Source organism: Hydra vulgaris, chromosome 03 (assembly GCF_038396675.1).
Source record: "Hydra vulgaris chromosome 03, alternate assembly HydraT2T_AEP".
NCBI classification, from domain to species: domain Eukaryota; kingdom Metazoa; phylum Cnidaria; class Hydrozoa; order Anthoathecata; family Hydridae; genus Hydra; species Hydra vulgaris.
Window position 1 is genome coordinate 35,158,760 of NC_088922.1, and position 10,526 is coordinate 35,169,285.

Sequence of the window (10,526 nt, forward strand, 5' to 3'; positions counted from 1 at the left end):
TTACGAAAAGAAACGGGTGATAGGTGGGTCTTGCATTTATACATAAAACAAAGAATATTAAAAACATTTAACTCATACATATTGAGTGTTTTTATATCATATAAAAGAGGCTTGGCGTGAGCAAAATGGTCCTTGAAATTTATAAGGCGTGCTACATGTTTCTGTTGCCGATAAAGTGGTTTAAGTTTACTTTTATAAGTGCTACCCCAAGCAATGTTTGCATAATTAACATGGCAATGAATTAGCGAATAATATAACTGAATTATATACACCTAAAAATCTTGTCACTAGAACTCTTTTAATAATTATGTTATCGATAAAAAGAAAGGGTAAGTTGCTAGGTAGCTGGTGCTTTTTACCATAAGGATGAAAAAGAATCCATTTAGTTTTATCAATATTTAATGATAGTTTGTTTAATCTAAACCATTCGGAAATTTTGGCTAGTTCAATGTTCATATTGCTAAAAAGTGTAAATATGATTTTATGAGAAAGAAATAAGTTAGAATCATCAGCAAACATAATTGTCATTAGGTTAGAAGCTTTTGTTAGATCATTAATATATATTAGATATAGGAGAGGTCCTAATATAGATCCTTGAGGAACTCCACATGAAATATTTAACAAATTAGATGATACATTATCATCTGCATAAACATATTGTTTCCGATTATTTAGGTAACTTTTAAGCCAAATTAATATATCTCCAGTAATTCCGTACCACTCCAACTTTTTAAAAAGAATTTTGTGATCAATAGTATCAAAAGCTTTTGCCAAGTCAATGAAAACACCTAAAGTAAATTGAGAATTTTCAAATGAGTCAGATATATTTCTTGTAAATTGTAAAATGGCATGTTTAGTGGAATTGTTTTTTTGGAACCATTTGATTGCTGTATAGTAAATTGTTTATAGTAAGATGATTATAAATTTTATTGCACAAAATTCTTTCTAAAACTTTAGAGAATACAGAAAGAAGTGAAATTGGACAATAGTTACTTATATTCTCAACGTTACCATCTTTTAATATTGGTATGACTTTTGCTAATTTTAGAGCTTGTGGAAAAATTCCCGGTTTAATTGATAACGAAAAAATCTTAAAGAGTATATCTTTTAAAAGCATCAAATGAACTTATAACAATGTTGCCGTTAATACCATCAGGGCCTAATGCTTGGTTAGATTTCAACATTTTAAATGCAATTTCAAACTCTTCAAAAGAAAATTTAAACGAGTTTAAGTAAGAGTTTAGAGGGAAACATTGATCAATCATTAAGCTGTTTGCTATAGGGATGTTTTTTGCAAAATTTGGTCCTACAGACACAAAATATTTATTAAACTCTTCCGTGATTTGTCTTTTATCATATAAAAATTCATTATTATGTTTAACCATGTTTGGCAAAGGGTGAGATACACTTTTTTTGCTGCCAGTAATTTCTCTTATTATAAACCAAGTGCGCTTAAAATTTAATTTATATTTATCTAGTAAATTTAAACAATATTTTTTTTTTTTTTTTTTTTTGAGGCAAAAAGTTTAGCGTAATTTTTATATATAATTTTATTTTCATTTGTTTTACATTTTAAGTAATCAATGTATAATTTTTGTTTAATTTTTGAAGACTTACGCAAACCCTTTGTAATCCAAGGCGATTTAATACTTTTAGCTTTGAGATTTAATTAACTTTAGGGAAATTAGTGTCGTAAATATCATAGAAAGTTTCAAAAAAGGAGTTATAAACTAAGTTTGTATTATCAGAGGCGTTAATAAAGTTCCAATTAATTAAAGATAATTGTTCTTTAAAAGATTCAAGGTTTTTATTTGTAAAAATTCGCTTTTTGAAAACTTGTTTTTCATTAGGAAGTAATTTATTATCTATATTTATAGAAAAGAAAACACGAAAATGATCAGATATGTAATTTTTAATTATGCCTTTTTTTAAGGATACGTTAAAAACATCAGTGGTTAAAATATTATCAATTAAAGAAACACTTGATCAGGGTTGTTATCTGTCAAATATGTCTGAGACATATTTTCTACCGACATAAAATATGTCCCACATATTTTCTATCGACATATTTTGACATATTTTTATGTCTGAATTATTTTCTGCTGACATAAAATATGTCAGACATATTTTCTTTCGACATATTTTGACATAATTTTATGTCTGAATTATTTTCTGCTGACATAAAATATGTCAGACATATTTTCTTTCGACATATTTTGACATAATTTTATGTCTGAATTATTTTCTGCTGACATAAAATATGTCAGACATATTTTCTGTCGACATATTTTGACATAATTTTATGTCTGAATTATTTTCTGCTGGCATAAAATATGTCAGACATATATTCTGTCGACATATTGTGACATGATTTTATGTCTGAATTATTTTCTGCTGGCATAAAATATGTCAGACATATTTTCTGTCGACATATTTTGACATAACTCTATGTCTGAATTATTTTCTGCTGACATAAAATATGTCAGACATATTTTCTGTCGACATATTTTGACATAATTTTATGTCTGAATTATTTTCTGCTGACATAAAATATGTCAGACATATTTTCTGTCGACATATTTTGACATAATTTTATGTCTGAATTATTTTCTGCTGGCATAAAATATGTCAGACATATATTCTGTCGACATATTGTGACATAATTTTATGTCTGAATTATTTTCTGCTGGCATAAAATATGTCAGACATATTTTCTGTCGACATATTTTGACATAACTCTATGTCTGAATTATTTTCTGCTGACATAAAATATGTCAGACATATTTTCTGTCGACATATTTTGACATAATTTTATGTCTGAATTATTTTCTGCTGGCATAAAATATGTCAGACATATTTTCTGTCGACATATTTTGACATAATTTTATGTCTGAATTATTTTCTGCTGACATAAAATATGTCAGACATATTTTCTTTCGACATATTTTGACATAATTTTATGTCTGAATTATTTTCTGCTGACATAAAATATGTCAGACATATTTTCTGTCGACATATTTTGACATAATTTTATGTCTGAATTATTTTCTGCTGGCATAAAATATGTCAGACATATTTTCTGTCGACATATTTTGACATAACTCTATGTCTGAATTATTTTCTGCTGACATAAAATATGTCAGACATATTTTCTGTCGACATATTTTGACATAATTTTATGTCTGAATTATTTTCTGCTGGCATAAAATATGTCAGACATATTTTCTGTCGACATATTTTGACATAATTTTATGTCTGAATTATTTTCTGCTGACATAAAATATGTCAGACATATTTTCTGTCGACATATTTTGACATAATTTTATGTCTGAATTATTTTCTGCTGACATAAAATATGTCAGACATATTTTCTGTCGACATATTTTGACATAATTTTATGTCTGAATTATTTTCTGCTGACATGAAATATGTCAGACATATTTTCTATCGACATTTTTTGACATAATTTTATATCTGAATTATTTGATGTTTGATATTCTTGAAGAAAAAATCAATCTAACAAATTTATTGCGCATTTCAACTTAATTTACAGAGTTAAGTGAAAATAGTTTAACAAATTTGTTGCTTTTTTGCAATCAATTATGCTTCATAAAACTTTTACTTTAAACCCTATAAGCAAACATCAGTTGTTTCATAAAGGTCTTTTTCTGCTCTTTTTAGCGATGTATCATTTTATAGTATTGACTAATATTGGCATTTATTGACTTATTTATTGATTACGATTTATTTATTGATTATGACTAATATTGACATTGATAGTATTGACTAATATTGACATTTGATAGTATTGACTAATATTGACTAGTTTTGAGGCATCATTTGATAGTATTTGATAGTATTGATTAGTATTGGCGCTTTCCCTTATTAGAATGTAAAAAGCATCTCAAGCTGAGTTTTTATTACTGAAAGTGGTTTTTATTAGTATGACAAAACTTAAAACTATTTCTTTGATTAAAATAATAATAAAAAAAAAACTTTTTCAGTTATTTTTAATTACTAGTTGACCCTGAAAAAGATCTCATTATGAAAAATTGAATTCAAAAGATTCTATGAAAAAAACGGTTCACAGAATTTCAAAAAATTCTTGCCAAATTAAATTCATTTAAGCTGAAGAATTTGAAATACTTCACAAAAGTTATATTCAACTCATTAAATTCATATTAAGAAGACTAACCGGTAAAAATTTATAACTAATTACGAATAATATACTTTTAGTTATAATAGTTATGATTTATTTAACAATAAAATAATTGACAATTGCATTATAACAGCATACTTAACTGCCATAAACTTGCATAAAATGTTTTGAGTGAAATATATATTGGAATAATTATTTTTTTCGTTTTCCTTACGATTTAAAGTCAAAAATGGAGAATAATTTATTGAATGAATCAACTATTAGTTAAAAATAACTAAAAATGTTTTTTTTTAAATATTATTTTAATCAAGAGAATAATTTTAAGTTTAGTCATATTAATAAAAACCTTTTTCAGTAATAAAAACTCAGCTTGAGATGGTTTTTACATTCTAATAAGGTAAATCACCAATACTAATCCATACTAATCAATACTATCAAATACTATCAAATATTATCAAATGATGCTTGAATACTAGTCGATACTCTCAAATGATACATCGTTTAAAATACATTGTCAATAGTATTGACAAAGTATTTTTAGCGATGTATCATTTGATAGTATTGACTCAATACTATCAAATGATACATCGCTAAAAAGGGCAGAAAAAGACCTTTACGAAACAAAAGATATTTGCTTATAGGATTTAAAATAAAAGTTTTATGAAGAATAACACAGGTCAACAAAAACAAAATTTTTTTCTGGTGCCAAGAAAACAATTTGTTTTTTATGTTGGATCTCTTATTTTGATTTCAAATATGCAACTTATTTTTTACCATCACGTCAAGTTGTAAAGATATTTGGGTTCAAATCTTTAGAATTTGGGGAAAAGTTCCTAACATTGTCGAAAAAAAAGTTGTTCAAAAGTATGTCAAACTGAGTCTTAAATCAAGCGTATTTTCATAGAGATTTTAAAGATGTTATTCGTTTGTAATAAAAATAAGTATTTTTTGTATTATTGCTGAAAAACATTTTGTTGACATTTTTTTAAGAGTTTTTTTCAAATAATTTTTTTGCCAAAAAATTTTATAGAGAAATTTTTATGTTTTCTAAAATCTCTATACTATCTTCTAAAATACGCTTTTTTTGAGACCCAAGTTGACATACTTTTAAACAACTTTTTTTTTGACAATATTAGGAACTTTACCCCAATTATTTAAGATCTGAACCCAAATATCTTTACAACTTGACGTGATGGTAAAAAATGAGTTGCATATTTGGAATCAAAATGTGAAATGCAATCCAAAAAACTAATTGTTTGCTCGGCACCAGAAAAAAAATTTTTTTTTTGTTCCCCTTCAATTATAATTGATTGCAAAAAAGCAACAAATTTGTTAAACTATTTTCACTTAACTCTGTAAATTAAGTTGAAATGCGCAATAAATTTGTTAGATTGATTTTTTCTTCAAGAATATCAAACAGCAAATAATTCAGATATAAAATTATGTCAAAATATGTCCATAGAAAATATATTTTACATATTTTATGTCAGCAGAAAATAATTCAGACATAAAATTATGTCAAAATATGTCGACAGAAAATATGTCTGACATATTTTATGTCAGCAGAAAATAATTCAGACATAAAATTATGTCAAAATATGTCGACAGAAAATATGTCTGACATATTTTATGTCAGCAGAAAATAATTCAGACATAAAATTATGTCAAAATATGTCAATCGAAAATATGTGGGACATATTTTATGTCGGCAGAAAATATGTTTGAAAATATGTCAACAGATCTGCCAGACATATTATGTCGTAACAACTCTGCACTTGATTGAGTAATTCTTGTTGGTTTGCTAATCAAAGGAATCGCACCATTTTCGAAAATGCCATTATAAAACTTTTTAATGTTATTATTGACGTGGTATTGAAAACAATCTAAATTCAGATCACCCAATAAGTAGATAAATTTATTTTTGCGGTTTCTTTTTTTAATAACGTCATTACATAAAAACGAATTAAAATTTTTAATTTCACCTGAAGGTGGGCGATAACAGCAACTTAGAATTTTATTTTTTAATTTATTGGTTAAAATTTCAATCGTTAAAACCTTTTTATCAGCATCAGTGATGCTCATGTCATGCCGGGTAAAATATTGTAAGTTATTTTTAACATAGATAAGAACGTACAACTTTAGCGTACTCACCCTTCGCCCTTAAATCTTTTGCCTCATTTAGGAGTTTTTCCGCAGTTCTAGCGTATGATCACTATAATCTTCATTTATGTAAACCTTTTGAATCCATAATTTCATCGTCGTATATTTTCTTAATATCTTGGCTTTGTTTTTGTAGTTAAGAAATCTTACTACGATCGATCTATTTTTTTTATTGTTTTCAGGTAATTTTTTGCCAACTCGATGCGTCCTTTCAATTTCAAAGTTTCCGTGTAGTTGAAGTTTATTATTTAAAAACTTCCTTACTTTATTTTCACTGTCTTCCCAACTTTTATTTTCAATTTCTTCAATCCCGCAGAATCTTAAGTTGTTGCGTCGACTTCTGTCTTCAAGCTCTGCCAATTTGTTAATCATTTTAGAATTTGCATTTTCATCTATCAATGATGTTTTTGATGTTTGATGATTAGCGACTATTTTATCATAACTATTACTCACAAATTCAACAGCTTTATTAAGTGCGCGTAATTCCTTTTTTAGTTCCTTGTTCTCGTCAATTACTGAGTTTAATTTGTTTTCAAGTTTTTCAATTCTATCATTAAACATTTTCATAATAGTATTTTCATGAATTTCCAAAATATCTTTTAACTGTGCACTGCACAGTTACATCTGCACAGTGTGGAGATGTAAAATTTTTAGTAGCCATTTTGAATTTTTATTTTTTTATTTTTTATAACCAGTAAGTAAAAAAAAACACGTCCGCTCGCGGTGAATGCTGATAGCTAATATTTGTATATTTATTCAGTCATCAATAATTATTATTTACAAATTCATTGAAATCATGCACAGTAAAAACAGTTCGTGGTAAGAATTTATCTAAAATGCATATTCTAATTATTGACGGAGAGAGGCAGACAAGGACCCCTCTTTTCTAACAACATTTGCAATTATAGCTGCGCCAGGCAAATTGAAAAACATAACCTGTACTATTAAAGTTTACATTTAAAAGAGTTGAGTGACTCTATTAGTGAAAAAATTACGTCTTTCATAATGTTTCAATTTTTTTTTTGACGGGTAGTTCAAAGGCATGACCTCTTATTTTAAAAAAAATCAAATCAAATCAAATATATTTCGAAATAAGTTATAACATTTCAAGGAAATTTGCAGTAGTGCAAGTTCTAATATAAAGTAAATACCTGAATCTACAACATAACGTTATAGTCAATGATGAGAATAGTAATAATAGCTGATATCAATAATATTAATTATTGTAAAAATAATAACAATACCAACAATAATAATAATAATAATAATAATAACAATGATAATAACTATAATAAACGGAGAATTTCATAAATAAAGACAATAACAGCAGCAACAAAAATTTATTAAATAATGACAGCAACAAAAAAGATTTAGTACGAAGTAAAGAATAGTTGAATGAAAAAAGATAAATAAAAAAATAAAGAAATAAAGAATGTCAAATTATAAGTACTAATATTAATAATATAAGAATGAAAAATTTAATTTAATTAAAAATGGCAGATAGAAAACCAGAGGAATTAGATGTAGATGGATAAGTAAAGAATTTCAAAATGTAAAAAATATCAAATTAAGAATCACGAATTCATAGATAAAGATAAGTTATAAACTTTGGTTTTGAATTCAGAGATTAAGTTAAGAGATTTTAGATCAGGAGGTAGTTTGTTCCATGAGCCAATACATTGATATTAAATGGATTTATTTCCATATTTAGTATAGTAGTATTTTAGAATAACTAAGTTTAAGCTTCTGATGAAGCAGAGAAGATAGTGACAATTTGTACTTGTATAGAAATTGTTGAATGATAGGGGAAGGTTTTTGTGATGTATATTTCAAACAAGTTGGCAGTTAAGGAATACCACAAGGTCGCTTTAATATATTAGAGATTAGGTATAGCACATTGGATTTAAAGTTATTATACTGAAAATACATTATCTTCAAGGCTTTATTTTAGTGATGAGCAGCCTTAAAATGATTTGTTTACGGGATTGTCCCCATACCTTACATGTATATCTTCGATGGGACCAAAAAATAGCATGATATATATTTAGCAGAATTTCTAGATTTACATAATGGTAGACTTTGGATAGCATTCTATTAGATCTGCTGAGTTTCATTTCTAAGTCATTTAGATAGCCTTGAAAAGAAAGATTAGAATCAATTTTAATCCCAAGATATTTAATTGAGTCTGAAGGATAAATTTTTTGTCCGCTTAGTCTGAAATTTAAGAGCATATTAGTTGGTGCCAGATTGAATTTAAAGATGATCAGTTCTGTTTTGTTAGAGTTGAGAAAAAGTTTTTTTGAAAAAAGCCACTGAACAAGATTTCCAAGATCATGATTAATATTTTTGTTGATTTTTTTAAGTGATTTGTCAACCAGTAGCATGTTAGTATCATCAGCAAAATTATAAGCAGTTGCAAATTTAAAAGAAGTATTTAAGTCATTAATAAAAAGAAGAAAAAGAAGTGGTTCTAAAACTAAACCTTATGGGACGCCATTTGAGCAATTCTTTAAATCAAATTTAGTGCTATTAATGGAAACAAATTGTGTCCTGTTTTGGAGATATGAAGTAAACCATTTTAGTGGGCTGTCTCTGATTCAATAGCATTCCAACTTTGTGAAAAGGATATAGTGATCCACAATATTAAAAGCTTTTTGCAAATTTATAAACACCCCACACGTAAAGTGCTCATTATCTAGAGCTTTTCTAATCTTCTCAATAATTTCAATAAGTGCAAGGGTTGTGGAATGTTTGCTTTGAAATCCATATTGATGTTGGTACAGGCATTCAAATCTTTATAGAAACTTGTATAGCCTGTTATGCATAGCCTTTTCAAAACGTTTGCTTAGGTTGAAAAGTAAAATGGGTTGATAGTTAGAAAAATCTAGTAAGGAGTCTTTTTTATAAATTGGAATGACTTTAGCTACTTTAAAAACTTCAGGGAATTACCACTTTTAAAAGAATTATTTGTCATAATACTAAGAGGTTCGGAGATTATGTGAGAGGTAAGTTCAAGGAAAAATGTAGGTATGCTGTTAGGTTCATAACTTTTATCACTTTTAAGAGCATTATTAATAAGATTAGATACCTCATCTTCACTCACAGGATCAATAAAGAAAGAACTAACATTAGGCAAATGAAGAAAGTCACTATAAGAATATATTGATGATTTCATTGAGTTTTTGACGAATAGAAAAAAATGATTATTAAATATATTTGAAACAGTGGTATAATCTGTGATGATATTTTTATTCAGATTTAGCGGAGTAGGTGTTTTATGTAATGATGCTTTAAGGTAAACTATACTTAGATCTTCGGTACGCAGATGTGGTTTGTGGTTCTATATATGGTTTATATACAAAACTTGTATATAAACCATATAAATATATAGTTTGGCTCATTTTGTTTTTTATTTTTGTTAGCCTACGTGCATAATTTTGCATTTTTCAATGTTAAATAAATGGTATAAACCATTTTTAGACCATCTAACAGCTGTTTCAAGATCTTTTTGAAGACATAATGCATCTTTTTCAGACTTGATAATACCTATGATCTTGCTGTCGTCTGCATACATTTTTATATGACTAAAAATTAAGTCCGGTAAATCGTTAATGTAGAGCACAAAATTGAGCGGTCCTAATACCAAACCCTGAGGTACTCCGCTTAACACTTTTCTCCATGGCGATAATGTATTATTTATTTTGACACGCTATTCTCTATTTGTCAACTAATTTTTTATCAAGTTATGTAGTTGACCGTGAATTCCATATGCCTTCAGTTTATACAGGAGTCTTTCGTGCGGTACATATTGAACGCTTTTGAAAAGTCTGTATAAATTACCTCTGCTGCAAAACCCTGATTGATGGCATCTGTAACAATTTCCCGTGATTCTAATAGGTTTGTTGTGCACCCCTGTGTTTGACGAAGCCATGCTAAGCTGGAGTTATAAGTTTTTTTTCGACACTATACTGCATAATACAATTGTGGATTAAACCTTACAAGGTACCGAGGTTTTAGATACTGGCCGGTTGTTGCTTGCCTTTAACTTATATCCTTTTTTGAATATAGGTGTTACTTCTGCTTTTCAAAATTGATCTGGAACAAAGGATGTTAAAATAGGAGACTTAGTATACATGGTTAAAGAGAGAGAAAAAGCTTCTGCGCAATTTTTCAAGACTCTTGGATGGATTCTATCAAGACCTGTTGC